The 19,572-nt window shown below is 40.8% G+C and overlaps 1 protein-coding gene across 3 annotated transcripts in view; it reads right to left on the bottom strand.

Moving 5' to 3' along the window:
- Positions 1-17,309, bottom strand: part of Lyst (lysosomal trafficking regulator) — a 171,603-nt gene extending 154,294 nt beyond the window's left edge. For 2 of the 3 annotated variants that reach the window (XM_027409436.2, XM_035442856.1), the window contains exon 1: positions 7,939-8,070. The gene's annotated coding sequence lies outside the window, so the exon portion shown is untranslated. Of the gene's footprint in view, positions 1-7,938; positions 8,071-17,219 lie in introns of those variants that run through there. The other variant, XM_035442855.1, reaches the window with a different exon arrangement.
- Between the last annotated feature and the right edge of the window lie 2,263 nt (positions 17,310-19,572).

Genomic DNA, 19,572 nt, shown 5'->3' with positions numbered 1-19,572 from the left:
CAAGCCAGGTTCAGTGAATCTCATTACAGAAGACACTAAGCAGGTAAGATTGTGAGTTTGAGACTAGCCTGGGCTACAGAGTGAGTTTCAGGATAGTCTGGGTTACAAAGTAAGACCCTATCTCAAAAAAGCCCAAAACAACAAAACATTCCTTCCTCTCACTTTTGCCTTTGCAATGACATAAATACTTTCTGATGACATTCTCCCAGCTCCCTCTTAGATCTCCATTAGTTTCTTCACTGCTTGCATTTAAAACAGAATATCCCATTGTTACCTCCTCTTTCAAGATTACTCAAAGGTAGCCTATAATGGAAGCACATTTCAACTCTGCTCTGTGCACTGCAGCCTGGCTTTTGCTCACAGTCCTCTATCAAAACTACTTAGGCCAAGAGCAACAAAAAAGCCTTCTAATTGCCAACTCTATTCCAAAAAGCACATTCCAAGTACTTATCTGATTGGACTTCTCTGTGAAATACAAAGCATATGATTATCAATAATCATTCCATTCTTAACCCTCTCTTCTTTCTTTATGGAATCACATATACTTCCCTTATTAAGGGATCACATATACACACACACATACACATACCTCTGTATTTTGTGGTTTCCTTCTCTGACTACTGTCTAGTCTCTTTGGTTGGATTCTTCTCTACCAGCTCCTCATGTTGATGACGCTCTGAATTCTCTCCTCCTCCTCATTTCATTTTTTTTACGGGGAGTGCTTTTTATGAACTCAGCCACTTCTGAGGTTTCAACTATCACCTATATATTTAATGAATTCCTAAATTCTCATACAAAGATTGAGCCCAGACTTTCTTATATAAAATTTATCGAGAAAGTCTCAGGATAGTACGATGATACCCATTGTAAGCTGGCACCCTTCAAGGCCCTCTAATAAGAGACTCGGTGTACTCATTCACTCATTCTCACTATCTATCCTTTTCCAATGTCCCTCTGCTTACCTACATTGGTGTGACCAAATACCTCTCTATTTGCCCAGACTAGTTCTGGCTTACATCTGTCAAAGAGTAACTATTAATGACATCCTTTCATCAAAATACCATCTATTTGGCCAGTAAGCTGTATTACCCTACCTACTCACTATCCCTTTGAGTTTTTGTGCCCCACTATAAGTCCTCCATAAATTTTTTGTTGTTATGTTTTATTTGTAAGAGCATATATGTGCATGACCTCAAGTGTCATCAGAAACATCACCTTTTTTTTTTTTTTTTTTTTTTTGAGACATGGTGCTGGAGCTCACCAATTGGCTTAAATTAGATGGCCAGCAAAACCAAGGGATCCTCTTGCTTCTTAAGTGCATGCTTCCACATGCATTTTAAGTGCATGCTTTCACAGCCACCATTTTTACATGGCTTCTGTGGGTCAAAATGAGGGTCTCAAAATGAGGGTCTCATGCATACAAAGTAGAAATTTTACTCAGTTTTCTATTCAGTCCCTTCCCTGTGTTCTTTACTTATTTTCCAAACCCTACCACTGTTGCTAAGCAATTTCTTTACCTTCACCTCCTCTTCTCAGTAAAGATCATCACATCACCAAAATCACAGCCTGGGAAGAAATATCAGTATTCATCTGGCATCTCAAGCACAGTACTTCATTTTGTCTACTTTCAGGGTTAGGTTTACAGTTGTCACCTACTGGCCAAACTTTGAGTAGGTCATTACCATTTATTATGAACAGTGTCACATGCTCTCCATAAGAGCTGATCTTCTGGGGTTATTAGCTATAAGAACAAGTAATCCTAATGCACTAGGCTTAAGTGTTACCTTGTTTCCCATGGCTCCTGCTTTGCAGAAGGTTAACATGGTTCAACAGTTGGTCAAAGATTTTCAAGCTACACAGACTCAGATACTCCCTACTTGTGCATCTTGGGAAGGCTACTTAGCCTCACTGATCCTAATATGAACCTTATAGGATTGTTGTGAAACATAAACTTCCAAAAGCATGTATAGTGACTAGCACACTGATATTACTATTGTTAAGACTAGATGCCCAGCAGAAGCTGCTGTATTTTTACTTTTATCTCTTAAAATTGCCCCAACTCGAGAATTTTAAATTTAGAATTTTTGTATATGTGTGCTTTTTTTTCCATCCCTAGTAATCCACTACTACCATAAATTCTACTCATAAATTCTTTTTTACTAATATTCTTCACCTCCACAATCCACATATATCAGCTTCAAGTTAGCTTGGCTTTTCTTCCTAATAAAGTAGGGGACTCCTAATTGTGAAGGGGGCTCATCCCTTCGCACAGTGACCTCATTGCCAACCTCCATTCCTAGGTGTCATACCATCTTCTTCCCAAGGTTCTTCATTACACCTTTCCTTCCCAATTTCATCCATGTTCAATTTAACATACCTGCTTTTTCATCTAAGCAAAGCAGGTCACGGAGAAAACTACTTAGCCATTCTGATAACCTCTATACATTAGTGATTTCAAATCTTGGGAGGATATTCATCATCATTCTATAATTAGGTCACTGATCTTTGTTTAAGTTTCTTCATCTCCACACAAGTGCTCTTTTTCAGGACTCATTAGCCATAAAAACAAGAAATCCCAATACACCAGGCTTAAAGTGCTTCCCCAAGCATATCCCAACTCACATTTTTCTTTGTCTCAGCAGATAACCTTGCTTCATAGAGAAAGATATACCATCCTGGATGCTCAGCTCCACCTCAACCCACTCCCTTATTTTGTTTTCTTTTGCAAACAGGAAGATGCATTACTATTCTTCTTCTAGATAACCCTTTTTAACATTTGCTCTTGGGCTCACCCCTTCCCTTTCTCTCATATTATATTTTAATAAATCAGCATCTTTCTCTTATAGGATGTCCCTTTCCCTCAATCCACACAAGTATCTTTGACCTCACTCCTTAAAGAAAACCACACCTTTGGCCAATTGCACCTCCCAGTTCAAGCTTCCACACGTTGTCTTCTCTATATTCCAAAAGTATATGAAAGACTACATTTACTGGATAAAGATGTTTTTACATGATCAGACTTAATGTTTTTTTTAATTCTATGAAACTTGTTTCAATGAAAGAAACCAAACAACTACATTCCCCAAATTGAAAACTGATGGATGTCATTTCCTTTTCCTGTATTTTAAAAATTAAGAGCAATCAGCATCACTATTCACCCAGTTTATACTCTTCAAAGCCTGCTTTTATTCCTCTTCCCTTTATCCCATTTCTTAGGCTAAGACTGCTACTGCTGACATTGTTCCCATCCTAAACTTATCCTGGGGGGTACTTTTTGAAGATTAAATAAAATACTGGGTGTGTATTCTATACATCATGAAATGCTATAAAATATGCTATTATTATGCTAACCTTGGTAAAGTGTGAGCATGAGGTTAAATCATTGACTTGTTCTTAAAAACTGAATAGGTCTTAGTAATCAATATTTTCTTTTCTGATCATGAATCATAAAGTACTTGGCAATCTGGCTTATACTTTTTCTGGGAATCAGTGTCAAACGTTTCAATATACAATTTCTCACCTTTACCTAATACTTCAATTTTGAAATGTAAATTAAGCAATTCTTGCCAGACACGATGGTGCACACCTTTCATTTCAGCACTCAAGGAAGGAAGATCACAAATTCCAGGCAGCCTGGGCAATACTGGTAGATCTTGGCTCAAAACAAACACATGAACAAACAAAATGGCAATTCTTCAAGTTTCTGGCAAAAATCTTCTACTTTCTAAATATAACTTTCTTTTATAAAGCAATTTTAGTTTTACCTCAAAATCAAATGGTAAAAAAAAATCATACATAGCTGTCTCCACACAGGCACAGCCTGGCTATAAACATCCCACATTACAGATACATTTGTTACTAACAAACTTACATTGACAGATCATTCTCATCCAAAGCCAAAGTTTACATGAAGGCCCACAGTTGTACATATAACAGGTTTTGACAAATGTATAATAACACATACCCCACCATTAAAGTATCATACTGCCCTAAAAATTCTCTGTGCTCTCTGCCCATTTATTCTTCCCTTTCTTCAACTGCTGATCTTCTGTCTCCAGAGTTTTGCTTTGCTTTTTCCAGAATGTTTCATAGTTGGAAAAATTAAGTAAACAACTTTTTCAGATTGGCTTCTTTCATTTGGTAATATGTACTTCAAATTCCTCTGTCTTTTAAAGTTTGAGCTTTTAAATATCACTTATAAAGATGTAATTGGCATGACAAATAACACATTGTATATCTTTAAATTGTATAATTTGTCCAGTTTCAACATATGTGTACACCCATGAAACCATGGGTCATAATCAAGATAGTGAAACCTGTCTATCACTCCCTGCAGTTTCCCAGTACACCTTTGTTATCCCTCCCTTCTGTGCCTCCTCCCCTTACCTTATCTATACCCAATCCACCACTGCTTCTTGACACTACAGATAAGAGCACATTCTCTAGATGGAGCTACTAGGTACATCGTGGTTTTTTGGTTGGCTGTGCTGTGAATGTGTGTGGGTGCTTGTGTGTGTGTGTGTGTGTGTGTGTGTGTGTGTGTGTGTGTGTGTGTGTGTGTGTGTAGCTCTCTACTGTTCATCTACTTTTTCCATTTATTTAAAACAGCTAGAAGTTCTCATTTTCTTATCCACTATGTGGGTTTCAGTTTCAAAGACTAACATTTGAATGGAACAGTGACTAGCCTTTTGGAAAATTATTTTCTTTTTTGACTAGGATATTTGGTTCTAAGCATTATTATTTCATGGGTTATTAGGTACTTTTTTCCTTATTTTTTTCCAGCACTTACACTTAGTAAGCATTCAAAATTTCCCAATGTATCAGCACTCTGTCAATTACTATAAGCAAGGCCAAGGGAATTAAGAGGTACTATGGCACTGATGAGTAGCAACAATGAAAAAGTAGTACCAATGAGAATACAGCTGTCTGACTGACTCCAAGATCAGTTTATAATTACTCACTAGTACAACAGAGTTTTATATATTTTCAGGATAGATATGTTGAAAATTCATTTTAAATATTAATTATTTTCTGGTTCTTCATTATAAAGTATAGACCTCAGGACTGAGAGTCACATATTTTCTGATACAAGTTTGTTGTTGTTCTCTTTCATAGTACTGGAGATTAAACCCAGGGCCCTGTGCATGTCAGACAAACACTCTACAATCATGCCACATCCTCAACCTCATTTTTGAGACAGCCTTACTAAGCTGTTAAGCTGTCCAGACTGGTCTTGAACATGTGATCCTCCTGCTTCAGTCTCCCAAGTAGCTGGGACTACAGAGGTGCTCCATCAAGTTTTATAGATCAAAGTATATTGGTCTAATACATTATACTCTGATGTTATTTTAAAAAGTCTCCATTTAGAATGTGATGGTCCATTTATTTCAAGTCATCTGTAATGAAACAAAAGAATCAAGGTAATCTCTTTGTTACTGACTTATTAGAAAAGCATTAAAAAATTCAGGTTGTTTACATTGTAATTTCACAAATGGCCAAGAAAAGCCACATTTGATAACATTTCTGAGGCTTAAATTCTTTTTAAGGGGCATCTAAAGATAATTCAGGAAAAAAAGAGAAATCATATAAAGGTGTTCAAGTTAAATATAGCAGCATGCTATAAAAGACACTCTGGATTTCCATATTACATGGCTTTCTCTGCAACTAAAACTAATAAACTCATAGACTGAATCCAAACAAATAAGACAAAAACTACATTTGGGAATGTGAATAACTAGGATGGTTCAAAAGAATTAAGAAGAAAATGAGTATGAAACCAGAGGTAGGGCTCAGTGAGAGTATTTTCCTAGCAGGCTCAAGGTACTGAGTTTGATTCCCAACACTAGAAGAAAAAAAAGTAAGCATGAAATAAAAAATGTCCATTTATGGGCAAAACTGTTAATCTCCTGAAATAGTCAAGGCAACATAAAAAGTTTCTGCAATTGAAATTCACTAATGTCTACTATGAATAATCTTCACTTGGATGTTTAATTTTATTGCCTAAAACCTAACCTCCCAATCAAGCCTATTCTTCTCATAAAACTCTCAGTACCTCACCATTCTATCATTCTTGCTAAAGACAAAATTGTTACTGTCCTCTACATCCCTACACATAAGCTATTCAAACATCGATAACCTCTCACCCACGGGAACCAATTCCTACATCATTTCTGAACAGAACTATGCCAATATCCCCAGATAAGGTTTCGATACTTCTGTTCCTGCTAACCCTTTCCCCCAAAGGAGGTGTATTTTCCAACCACCTATAATATAGCCCCTTTGAAAAATCAAGTTTAATTATATCATTTTGCATTCAAAAGAGGACTCCTTTCCCTACAAAGGCTTACAAGGCCTTTCACAATCTGATCTCTTAGCCTTCTAATAGGTCAGTACTCTACAACTCTTACTTAGCTGGCTACAACACACCCAAACTAGCCCCCAGCTCTCACTCCAGTCTCCACACTACTTACTGCCTCAGGGCTTTATGCAAGTGGCTTCTCACTACACACCCTTCCCTCAGAAAAGAACATGGATCACCCCTCACTTCCTTCTGGTTGATCAAATGTCATCTTCTCTAGCAGGCCTTTCCTAACTACCACTAATCAAATTGCAACCCATTTCTGGCTCCCTGTTTTCTCTCTTCCCTGTTTTTGCTCTGTAGTCCTTAACATCATCTGACAAGGCATACTCTATTTAATCTACTTCTCCAGTAGGGTGCATGTTCCATTTATCTGTTTAAAGTGCCTGGCCTACAATAGGTGTTTAACGGATCTTTACTAAACACATACATTACATATTTATAGTCTGCAAAGTCTCTTAATGTAAACTAAATTCCGGAAAATCATTTTTCCCCTTATTCCCTCTCCCAAATTCTCTTAATATCTATATGTATTGATGTGGATGACAGCAAAGAGCAATCAGCAGAAAAGTTACTTGTAAAGCGTTTTAAAAACAGATCTTGCCTACTAATTAACGACATTAGTAGAAGCTAAGAGTCAACATTTTTATTAGTATAAGGTTTCTAGGTGTGGAAGTTAAACGTTATGGCAGACCAGCCAACAACCTTCAAGAAGAAAACCTCAATTCAGTGCGCCATATCAATCTGTTAAACAAACCCTAGGGAAAACGCAAAATTTCCTTAAGGAAACACTGGCCAGAATTCAACACAAATGTGTATTCGACTCGAGTCAACACCCTTAAAATTTTTCCTCACCCCATCAACTACCAAGCAAGAGCTGTCACTGGCTGTGTGTGATAGGCTGAGCATCGAGAATGTTTTGCTGTTTTGTTTATCCCTCTGAGGATTGCATGAGGACGCTTTTCTTGACTCCCTGAGCTCCAGCCCTCCATCATGAACCCTCGGCCTTTGCACAGTGGCAGTGGGGTCTCCCTGGGTCATGCCCCTTACATTATTAGCATCTCAGCCACCACTCCGGAGATGAGCGCGAACCGCGGAGGGTTGTGTGCGGAGCCCCGCAGCAGGTGTCACCCGCAGGGAAGGGACAGCGGGGACTCCGGCGCACACGGGGTGGGAATGACAGATGGGCCCGCAGCCCGAAGCGGGACTCCCGGAACCTGTCAGCTCCCGCTGTCATGATGAAGAGGACCCGGCGGCTGAGGGTAGCGGCGGTGCCGGGCAAGCGCTCCCTGAGGTGAAGCGCCCCCTGAGGGCACCGGTCCGCCGCGCCAGCCGGTCAAGTAAAGTTAGTGTGGGGTCCGCGCCGCCGCCACAGTCCGCGGGGCCCGGGAGCGCCTCAGCCAGGAGCGGTGCAGAGCTCCGAGTGCAAGCGAGCCCCAGCCCTGCAGAACTCTGAGCACCATCGGTTCCCTCAGCTCTCTCAGCGTGGCGCGACCCCGCCCGGGCAACCCGCCACCTTCCCGCCATGCCCTGCTGAGGTCGAGACCCCGACCCTCTAAGAAGCCCGCGGCCGCCTTTACCTCCGCTCTGTGGTCCGCGGCGCGCTCGCACCCGCTCCAGAGAATCCGGACTCGCCACCGCTGCCCCGCCAGCGCGAGCTCTCACCCCCGCCCCCTCAGGTAACCCGGGAAACCGGGAACACCACCCCTTCCTCCCCCGCCCGGACACAGACCCGCTCCTCTGCGCGTGCGCACAGGCCCCGCCTCGAGCGCCTGGAGTCCCGCCCCGCCAGGAGGGCACGCCGGGGTCGCCAGCGTGTTGCGTGGAGCATCTCAGCCAATGAGAGGTAGGGGGCGGGCCAAGGGCGGCAGGGCGGGGCCTGTGCGGCCCATCTGAGTTCCACCCCTCCTCCCCCGCAGTGTAAAGCTCAGTCAGACTGAAATTAGCCTATGAGGTGCAAGCGGAATATCTCCTTCCTACTGTAAACTCGCGTCCCCCCTGAAAAAGCCACATCTGTGTCGAAGACTGTTCAGAATGACTGACAGAACATTGCCATTATGGAGAGATGAATGATCGGTAGCCAAAATTATCCTGGAGTATCTTTAGGCTCTTTAAAAACCGCTTATTACCAACCTCTGTTGTTGACCTAACATCGCTGTGGCTATTGTGTAAGACATTTGGAATGTATTGTTAAGCTTAGCCAATGACTGGCTTTTCAGCAATACTCAAACGAAAATTATCATCCGCGAGAGATTTTCGGGCTGTGCTGCAGTCTGCGCGCCTGATGTCTTTTTCCCTGCGTTTGGCAAATGTATTGATCTATGGTCTTTTATTCTATGGCTATAAGACCTCATTCATGTAAACCTCTTCCACAACTGAGCGTGTAAATCCGGGAACCCTTAAACTGTATTCCTAAACGGTGTACACTCAAATCTGCCTCAGAATAAACTCTCTCTTACTCCCATTGGAGCAAGAGATGTTCTGCACGGACAGTATATGCAATGAACTGTCATCCTATCTCCTGCTGAAGTTCAAAGGATAAAAAGAAAAATGGAAAGGTTTACCGAGATGGAAGCAGGGATACCCTCAAGATAGCTTTAGGGCCTGACCTTATACTTCGGTCACGAACTAAAGAGAGGCTTTCGGTAATTCTGGGTCCAGGTTTAATACTCTACCTAACCCTGTTCAAGCACGTTTGAATAGACTGGGCCCTGTGACAAAGATCCTTGCTAAAGCCAAACTTTAGTCAGACTTTTGAACCTTCTTGGCCCACGTGCTATATGTGTTCATCTTTGTAAACTTCAGGTTTAGCAATTGCTAAAGGCAGTTTAGCAAGAACCCACACACCCACAATCACACCCTCCCTACATAACAAAAATATTTAGGTCCCAACCTGTGGTATCTGTTCATGTTGGCCTACCTTCAGCAAGAATCTTGTGGGTTGGTGCAGCCAGAATTCACCCAAGTTGGTATCATCCGAGGGCTCCATGTTCAGTGACTATAAATCCCCACTTATCCCTAGCATGTTTACAACAGAGGCCAGCTGTGTGACTGGGTCTCTCTTGTCACACTCATTCTAAATAAAATTTGTTTTTGCCACTTTAACTTGTGTCCAGCTCTGGTTTTCTCTGATGACTGTTAATGTTACATACCTTACTATATCAGTCTCTCCTGAGTGTGGGAACCACAAGTTAAACAAAGGAAATTTGAGTCTCATCACAGACAGTCTGGCTAAATCTTAACACTGACAAAGTGCTGTTGTTTGACATTTTGACATTTGACATTTTGACAGCTTAGAGGCCACCCTTCCTCACCTTCCAGCCACAACTGTGGCAGGTCTTTGAGATATTAGAAGTATGGGGAAAGAGTCAAAACTATACACATATATTTGGTATCATTTGGCAGTTTTTAAGTCTTCACAAATAATGCACTCAATCAAAAAGTCTAAGGCTTATCAAAAAGCAGAAGAATGGGGTAGAGATATTACAATTAATAACCAAAAAAAAACACCCCATTATCATCACCAAAGGATACATAAAATAGGGCATTGCCAGACATGGTGGCAGTGCCTTTAATCCCAATACTCTGGAGGCAGAGGCAGGCAGACCTCTGTGAGATCAAGGCCAGCCAGTTCCAGGACAGCCAGGGCTGTTACACAAAAAGTTAGGGCATGTCTAAGAAAAGCCCATAGTGTACAAATGTGAAGAAAGGCAGAAGCTGTGTAAATGACATACAGAGTCGCAACTCTTATGTGCCATTGTTTGAGCCTTTGATCTTTCTCCAGCTCAAGCCCAAGCTTCAATAAACTACCCTTTGTTTCCACCATTACCTTATATGTACCTGGTCCTTGCTCCAAGACAAAAATAATAATAATAATAAAAAAAATAAAAACTAGGAATTCCAGTGGATAGATTCTATACTCCAGCCCGGGCAGTGGTGGCGCACACCTTTAATCCCAGCACTCGGGAGGCAGAGGCAGGTGGATCTCTGTGAATTGGAGATCAGCCTGGTCTACAAGAGCTAATTCCAGGACAGCCTCCAAAGTCACAGAGAAACCCTGCCTCGAAACCACCGCCCCCCCCCCAAAAAAAGAGATTCCACACTCCAGCATCTGCCTATAATAGTAGGGATTGCTGTAGATCCAATGCCTCTAGTTACTTTTTGCAAAAGAATTGAGAAATAGAAAGAATTCCGGATGTTATATCCAAAGGCTATTTGCCAAATGCAACTCTTAATCCTTCAACTCCCTTATGGCCTGATGATAAAGCCGAGTAAACAGTTGTCCATTGATGTGGCTTAAGGGGGCTCTCTGGGAAAATTCCTCTCTTTAAAATAACTCTATCTGACTCCAGTGTTTAACCATTAACAGCTCACATCTTTAGACAGAGGTTACCCACTTCCTCTGACAGGCAGTCTTTTAAAATGCCAGTACTTTAGGGATGGGCAACATACAAAGTCTCTAAGAATCAAATGAAAGAAATGCCATGAAATGGGCACTTGTTTAACAAATATATAAATAGCATCTCCTAGGTGCCAGGATCTATGCCCAGCACAGTGCCAGGCACTTGAAACACTGCAATGTCTCTAAACTCAAAGAGGAAAAGTGGTTAAGAATTACCAGTTGCATATTTAGCAAAGGCTGAATCTACTCTTGTTCACACAAAGTTCACCCACTAATATAACACAAAAAAAAACAAGCAAACAAGCAAAGCTTTTTAATAAACAAAAGGTCACAGAAACATCAAGTGACAAACAGTATTGTTTCCTTTGGAAGGAAGGTAAGACAGGAATGATCAAGATTTCTTTAAAGCAAAAGAAAATCAAACAATGGTATACATTGGCCTTAAGTATTTACTTATACACAGCCAAAGTAATAGCATTTGTGACATTGCATGTCTAAATCATAAGGCATTTTAAACAAGATTATTTATAGTATTTAATTTGAATTCAGTATACATTTTAGAATTAAGCCAGGATTAGTAGTAAAAACTGGTAACCTTAGCATTTTAGAGACTGAGGAAGGACAATTTCCACAAAATTCAATGCCAACCTTGACAACTTGAATTTGGTTTACTTAGAACCCACATGGAAAAAGGAAAAAGTCAAATTCTAAAAGTTGTCCTCTGACCTCCACATGTGTTTCATGGCTTGTGCAAATGATATACACCCACATATGCACAAACACTACAAACAAACATATAAGTAAATGTAAAAACAAAACCAGTATATAATATTAGAACATTAATATTCAGGCAAGAATAGCACTCAGGAAGTGGAAACAAGAGGATCAGGAGTTCAAGGTCATCCTTGACTACAAGTTTGAGGCCAGCCAAGTACATAAGACCCTTTATCAAAACAATAAAAAATGAGTAAATAAGAACAGATGATAGAATGCTAAGTATATGCAAGCTTAAGACACTTAGTTTAAGAGATTTCAAATGGCCAGGCGGTGGTGGCACACGCTATAGGGAGAAATCCTGTTTAGAGGTACTGCTGACCATGCCCACTTGGGGCTGGCCACAGGTACTGCTAACCCCCTTGGGCATGGTCAGAATGATGTAACAAGGGTTTAAAGAAGGACGAAGGTGTGCACATGGGTCCCCTTTCCTCCCTTCTGCCTGGCTGAGCAGACTAGAAGGCATCTTGTTTAAACCTGGTCACTGGCTCCGTTGTGTGAGTACTATTACTTAATAAACTACCTGTTCTCAATCTAGTTCTGACTCCACATTGCATTCAGCATTAGCATGCCTTTAATCCCAGCACTTGGGAGGCAGAGGCACGTGGTTCTCTATGAGTTTGAGGCCAGCCTGGTCTACAGAGTGAGTTCCAGGACAGCCAGGGCTGTTACACAGAGAAACACTGTCTTGGAAAACCAAATAAATAAATAAATAAATAAATAAATAGACTTTAAAATATGCATTGTAATGTGCACATTTTCACATTTAATTGTTCCCTAAATACCTTCAGTTTTTTCAGTGACTAATAGATCACATGGTTCCTTATTTCACTTAGGCAAAAGCAAAAATCCTTGCAATGACCTTCAGAGCTTAATATGTGCCCCAGAACTTCACCTCCTCTCTGTCTTCCTTCCTCACAGACTGGCCTCTTCACTGGTAGGCATATACTTCCAGCCAGACAAGTTCCTGTTTTAAGATCTTGCATTGCCTGGCCCCTCTCCACAAAGTGCTTTCTTTCTAGATAGCCACAATGATTCCCTTAGCTATGCTCTGATATTATCTCCCAGTAATATCCTCCCTTAGTACTGCTCTGAGTCCTCAGCAACAAAGACTTCAGCCCTGGGACCATGTGCTGGAATTTCTCTCATAAGACAAGTACCATCTAAATAAATTTTTAAATTTACATAATTTGTAGCTTGGGATCCTAGACTTCAGAGGATCTGGGATGACAGGCCTATACTACCAGGCACAGCCCTTATGCTTATTTTTTTTATCATCACTTCCATTTAGAATACAGGATCCACATGTATCATGAGTGCAAGTCCACATGCTATAACCTGTATCTTTAAATATCATTTTCATAGCACCTATCAATTTTAGCATATTTAAATGGTTTATTATTCATTTTTACCTTTCTGTGTATTGAACATGGGGCTTGAACATGCTAGGCAAATGCTCTTACACCAAGGTTATGCCCCACCCATTTTTACTGTTATATTTTGAGACAGAATCTCATTATATTGCTCAGGCCTAGCTAATATGCTTATTGTTATCATTGCTCCCACTTAAGACTACTTGATTCATTCGAGAAGCAATCCTTGTACCATATGGGACATCACAAGGCCCCAAGTTCAAAATGCCTCTGTTTGCTGCAGGCACCTGTACACATGCACACACGCACCTGTACACATGTCTCACACCTGCAATCCTAATACCAGGAGAGGTTGAAGCAGAAGAATCACTGTGAGTTCAAGACTAGCCTGGATTGCTAGCCTATCTCAAAGAAAAATCTGCTTCAATTTCAAATAAGCATTCAAAAAATATGTTGATTATTAAGTTTATACATATTATATTATGTATATTATATATTATGTATATTATATATACATAAATTATGCATAATATAACTTCTATATTAAGTTTATACAAGTTAAATGCCTAGCGAATTTGTGAAAGGTGGAAGGAATGTGGGGCTGCAATTTCTGTAACAATATAATGGTCAAGATTATATAGTTAGCTGTATTTATACTACATATAACTAAAGACCAAATAATTGTTCCATTAAAAAAATCAGGAGATACACACAGCTAACCACTGAGCTGAACTTCTGGAATCCAGTTGTAGAGAGGGAAGAGTGATGAGCAAAGGGGTCAAGACCAGGCTGGGGAAGCCCACAGAAACAAGGGGAGCTCATGGGCCCCAGACTGACAGCTGGGAAACCAGCATAGAACAGAACTAGGTCCCCTGAACATGGGTGTCAGTTAGGAGGCGTTGGTGGTCTATGGGGCCTCTGATAGTGAAACAGTATTTATCCTTAGTGTACAAATGGACTTTGGGAGCCCATTCTCCATAGAGGGATGCTCTCTCAGTCTAGACACATGGGGGAAGGAGTACGCCCTGCCCCAAATGATGTGACAGACTTTGATGATCCCCCATGGAAGTTCTCACCCTCTCTGGGGAGCAGAAGAGGGATGGGATGGGGAGGGGGTTGGTGAGGGGAATGGGAGGGAGAGGAAACTGGGATTGATATGTAAAATAAGATTGTTTCTAATTTAAATAAAAAAATTTAAAAATATCAGAAGTTAGGGGAGATAGCTTAACTGATGAAGACTTGCCTCACCAAGCTGAGAACTGGCGTTGTGATACCCAGAACCTAACATAAATGCCAATGGGTGTGGCAGTCCATCTGTAATTCCAGTACTTGGAAGCAAGGCTTGCCACATTGACAATCTCTAGGTTCATTTGAAAGACCCTGACTCGATGAACAATTGAGGAAGACTCCAGCCATTTGCTACATCTGTCATTCATGTGCACCATATCCATATCAACATGCATAAACACACAGTATACATATATACAAGCAAAAAAGTCAGAGACATACCAGACTTGGAATATAGCTTAGTGGTAGTGCAGTTGCTTAGCATGGGTGAGGCCAGGGGTTTGATTCCCAGTATTTCAAAAGCAATAATAATATAATAACTATGATTATTATTTTAGGCTACAGACTTGAGTTTTGGAGTGCTTTGCCTTAATAAATCTTTAAAATGTGCTTTCCAACAGATACCTTGAAATTTGATTGAAGTGACCCATTCATAATTAATGTCTTCATTGCATAAGAGCCAACTTCTCTTGTTTACAAAAGCTATCAGAGTTGATTTTAGTCAAATTCTTTTATGCAATTTTCTCTGCTGTTTCACTGATAGCAAATGTCCTTAAACATATAGATACTTTACTCAGGACTTACATCATTTGATTTCTGAACTCAAAAACCACTTTTTGAGGTGACCTTTGAAAGTAGCAAGAAGTCTTAAAGTGATTCAGATTTCCTTCTTTGCTGGGGAAACCTCAAGCTAAGTGTGACTTGGGGCTCGACTTTCATATGTAAGAAAGACGGCTTGTGGGCAACGGTGTCATTTTCTCATTAAGGTATTGTTTTCTTTTCAAAATATGATCCATTTTCTGCTTCTCATTGGAAATATATATATATATATATATATAAAATATATATATATATATATATATGAAGCCAGACCCAAGAGAAATACACAATATAGAAAACCAAGTATAGTGGTATCCCAAAAAGCACAAACTAGTGACTGATATACTTGTCCACAGATGTTTTAGTGAACACCACACACACACACACACACACACACACACACACACACACACTATTGTTTTAACTTTTCTTTTTTGAGACAGGATCTCTTTATGTAACCCTTGCTGTCCTGGAACTCACAGAAATCCTCCTGCCTCTGTCTCCCAAGTGCTGGGATTAAAGGCTTAAACCACACATTATTCTTTTTATATTACTGTCACTGAAAAAAAACTAGGATTTAATCCAGGCCCATAATCCCAACTACTCAGAAGAATCACACGTTCAATCATTGCCAGGGCTACACAGTGGATTCAGCCTAGAAAATTTAGCAAGAGTTAATCTCAAAATAAAAGATACTGCTCAGTGGCAAATCATTTGCCTAGTATGTTCCAAATCCTAGGTGCAGTCTCTATACTGCAAAATGAAATGAGGAAGGAGAGGAGGGAGGGGGTGGGATTTCAGTCACTTACAAAGCACAAGCCAAGTCATGTACTTGGTATTTCATATTTAAATAGCAAATATTTGTCAGTCTTTATACCCAATAGAGTACCGTGGCCGGCAAGTTTCTGATTAACTTCCAGCTGTAATCTAAATGAGCTGTTTATTTTAGAAGAGCAAGCTAAGGCAGTCCTACATAATAGACTGGCTGTAGAAGTAAAAGGAAAATTTAAAACATTATCATGAAGAAAACAGGGTTCCTATGGATTCCTGTTTCTTAAGCCGAAAGCCGGGTGGTCAGAGGAAACTGAAGACCATAAGGGTGAAGTCTAAGAGCTCAAGCAGGCAGTTCAGAAGGGAATTAGAAACACCCCTCCCCCACCCCACTGATGAGTGGATTGACAGAAGAGAACATCACCTGATCACCACAAGGCAGCAGGTGCAAAGGGTGGGGAAAAGACCAGGTGAGGAGCAGGCACACTGGCAAACAAACACACTGTTGTGGTCTGAATGTGAAATATCCCCCACATGTTCATATGTTGGAACACTTGATCCCTAGCTAGGATCAAGCCTCGAAGCAAGACCTCACTGGAGGAAATGAGTTCCTGGGGGGTGTGGCTTGAGGATTCTTCCCCTCTGCTCTCTGCTTCCTGACTACAGATGCAATTTGACCAGCCACCTCACACTCCTAATGCCATACCTCTCCATCACGAGGAACTATGTCCCCTCAAACTGTAAGCCAAAATTAACCCTTCCTCTATTAAGTGGTTTCTTGTCAGGCATTGAATCACTGCAATGAAGATGGTAACTAATTCATCTGGTAAGGAATAGGTGAAGACATGTGCTTCTCTGTCTACTCATAAAACCACACTATGCATTTCATTTCTGGAGGACTAGGGATGGGATCTAGGGCCTTTAACTACCACCAGAAAACAGCCCAGCTCATAAAATGTTTAATAGGTACATTTTCTCTCTCGTTTTGATAACATCACAATTATCTATGGCAAAAAATCATCCCTAATCCTACCTACAAAATTTTGATAAGATTGCAAGACTGACTAGGCATGAAGGTACATGACTGCAATCCCAGATCTTGGGAGGGAAAAAACAAAAGGCTGTAGTAGAGTCCCGTGCTATTCCAAGGTACAAGAGACTCTGTCTCAATTTTTTATTAAAATAAAAAAGATTACAAGACTGAGGCACTGTTGTAGGCCTTCATTCCATCATTGGAGATTTTCTGTGTACTAACAATGTTCCAGCAGTTGGACCAAAATGTAGTTGAAAGACACTGCAGGTTTACTAGGACTCCAGGTAGGTAAACCATCAGTTTTTACAGAGGCTGATGAGAGCCATAGAACCATCCTATGCAGGAGTCTCTGGAGGAGTGTGGTCATGCCCACCCAAGGTCAGAAAGGCTTTGAAAGGCTGACTCTAGACCTGAGAATTAAAGACCAGGAAGTTTGGAGACAGGACAATTATTCCCAAATGTTCTTAATGATTCCAGTTTAAAAGTAAGATCAATGAAGTCAGTTACTCACAAAGCTAAGCTGACTCACCACTGTCTTTTATTCTGAAACTCCACCCTTCCTTCTCTTTTGAAATTAGAGTAGCCTTCCTTTTACAGCCGAGAAACAACATTTTGGCATACCTTTGATGTCCTTTCTCAAACAATTGGTAATAAGGAGCTGGCAACTCTGGACTCTCTTGACAGGATTTGCTGCTTGACTGACATTGGGGTGTGTGTGTATGTATGTGTGTGTGTGTGTGTGTGTGTGTGTGTGTGTGTGTGTGTGTGAGAGAGAGAGAGAGAGAGAGAGAGAGAGAGAGAGAGAGAGAGAGAGAGAGAGAGAGCGCATCACCAGGAAGCTTGTGAAAACCAGAATCTCAGGCCATGCTCCAGACTTACTGAGTCACACCTGGCATTTGACCAAGGCCTCTGGGTTATTTAAATGCACATTAAAGCTTAGAAGGAAACAGCACGGGAAAGTCTGATGAGCAAGATCCTTGTGGCTTGAAGATGCTTAGTGAAGGAGAAAGGCCATATTTCAGGCAAGGTGGGGAGATGCTAGGAAGGCAAGCAGGGAGGTGAAGTTGATTCATGTTTTGTTGGGGATTTTCCCTTGTTTTCATACTTGGATTCTCTTTACTGCTCTCTATATCCTCCTTAATTGTTAAAAATTTGGTTGACTTTTTTGAGACAGAATCTTGCTATATAATTCATGTTGACTTCAAATTTGCCATTTTCCTGCCTCCACCTCTCAAGTGTTGGGATTATAAATATATAATACATTGCATTATATATCATCCTGGTCATTTTTAATTAAGCCATGTTTCATGTTCCTTAAAACATCAATCACTTATTAAAGAACTCATAGAAGGCAATGAGTGAAGATGGCTCAAGGGTAAAATACACGCTAAGCAACAGTGTGGACCTGATTTCAAATCCCAGTCCTTATGTAAAAGGCAAGGTATGGTTACATATGCCTGCATCCCCAGTACTTTGCGGGACACAAACAGGAGGATCAGGGGGTTTTTCTGACTGTCAGCCTAGCTGCAACTTCAGTGAGAGACCCTGTCTCAAGGGAATAAGGTAAAGAGTGGGAGAACAGGACACATGATGTCTTTGTCTGGCCTCCACACTTGTACAAGGGCATTCACTCCTGCACTTACACATGCACATAACACACACACACACACACACACACACACACACACACACACACACACACACCACAAAGAAAAGAAAATAGAAATCACAATCTAGGTAAAATTTATGAGGGACCAAAATCTAGTGCCTATTATGTGACAATTAGACGATAAGTGGGATGCTGCTAAATAAGCCTTTTGTAAGGATAAACACAGGTCATAGTGACATAGTGACTTTTTTGTTGTTTTGTTTTTGTTTTTGTTTTTCAAGACAGGGTTTTTCTGTATTGCTTTGGAGCTTTGGAGCCTGTTCTGGAACTTGCTCTGTAGAACAGACTGGTCTCAAACTCAGAGAGATCCACCTGTCTCTGCCTCCTGAGTCCTGGGATTAAAGACATGTGCCACCAATGCCTGACTTGACATAGTGACTCTTTATGGAATCTTCATGAATCTGTATATTCTCTCTCTCTCTCTCTCTCTCTCTCTCTCTCTCTCTCTCTCTCTCTCTCTCTCTCTCTCTCAGTAAAGATTGACCTTAGTACATGTTGGGCAAGCATTCTACCACAAAACTGTGTCCCTATACCTTGGGCTTTTCTAAATAACTGTCTCTTTGTGTAACCTAGGCTAGCCTCAAAGTTGAACTCCTCCTACCCCTGCCTCCTGATTGCTAGGACTCTGTAACATCACACTGGCAAGAGTCTGTTTTATTAAGGAATAAAGCCAGGGTGCTGGTACATATATGCTGTCAAGAGTTGACCTGTCCCACATGTCTTAATTGGTCTTCATCCAGCCCGTTCATCAGATTGCAGTGAACATCCATAAGGCACCATCTTGCCCTTTCAATGGTATAAATTAGGATTTAAGTTAAAATTTACATTGTCTCTTCTAAGTGCTCAAAGAACACTCAGGAAACTGGCAGACAGTCTCATATTGTCTCCCATCCTCCTCTACCTTCTGCAATGTCACTATTGTCCCTAGAAAGTTTCTCAAACTGGGCATGGTGACCCCTACCTGTAATCCTAATGCCAAGGCAGAAGGATGACAAATTTGAGGCCAGTGTAGGCTACATAGTGAGTCCTACAACAGCTTGGGCTACAGTGTAAAACATTATGTGAAAGAACAAGAAGAAAAAAAACAACCAAAATTCTCTCAATTACACTGAGATGATTAAGTTCTGGGGACTAAGCTTTGGTTTTTTGGGTTCCTACGGGTCGGGGTGTTAAGTGCTATGAAAGTTTTGAATAAATGTGGAAGATAGTGAGAAAAATAAAATGCAAATTGCTGAGGAAATTCTCCATGACTTGAAGTACAGGATAAACTCTCCTTGAAAGAGGTACATCTTTTAACACCTCAGC

This window comes from Cricetulus griseus, chromosome 3, assembly GCF_003668045.3.
Source record: "Cricetulus griseus strain 17A/GY chromosome 3, alternate assembly CriGri-PICRH-1.0, whole genome shotgun sequence".
Taxonomy (NCBI): domain Eukaryota; kingdom Metazoa; phylum Chordata; class Mammalia; order Rodentia; family Cricetidae; genus Cricetulus; species Cricetulus griseus.
Note: the sequence above shows the minus strand (reverse complement) of the source record. Positions and strands in the feature narration are given on the sequence as shown.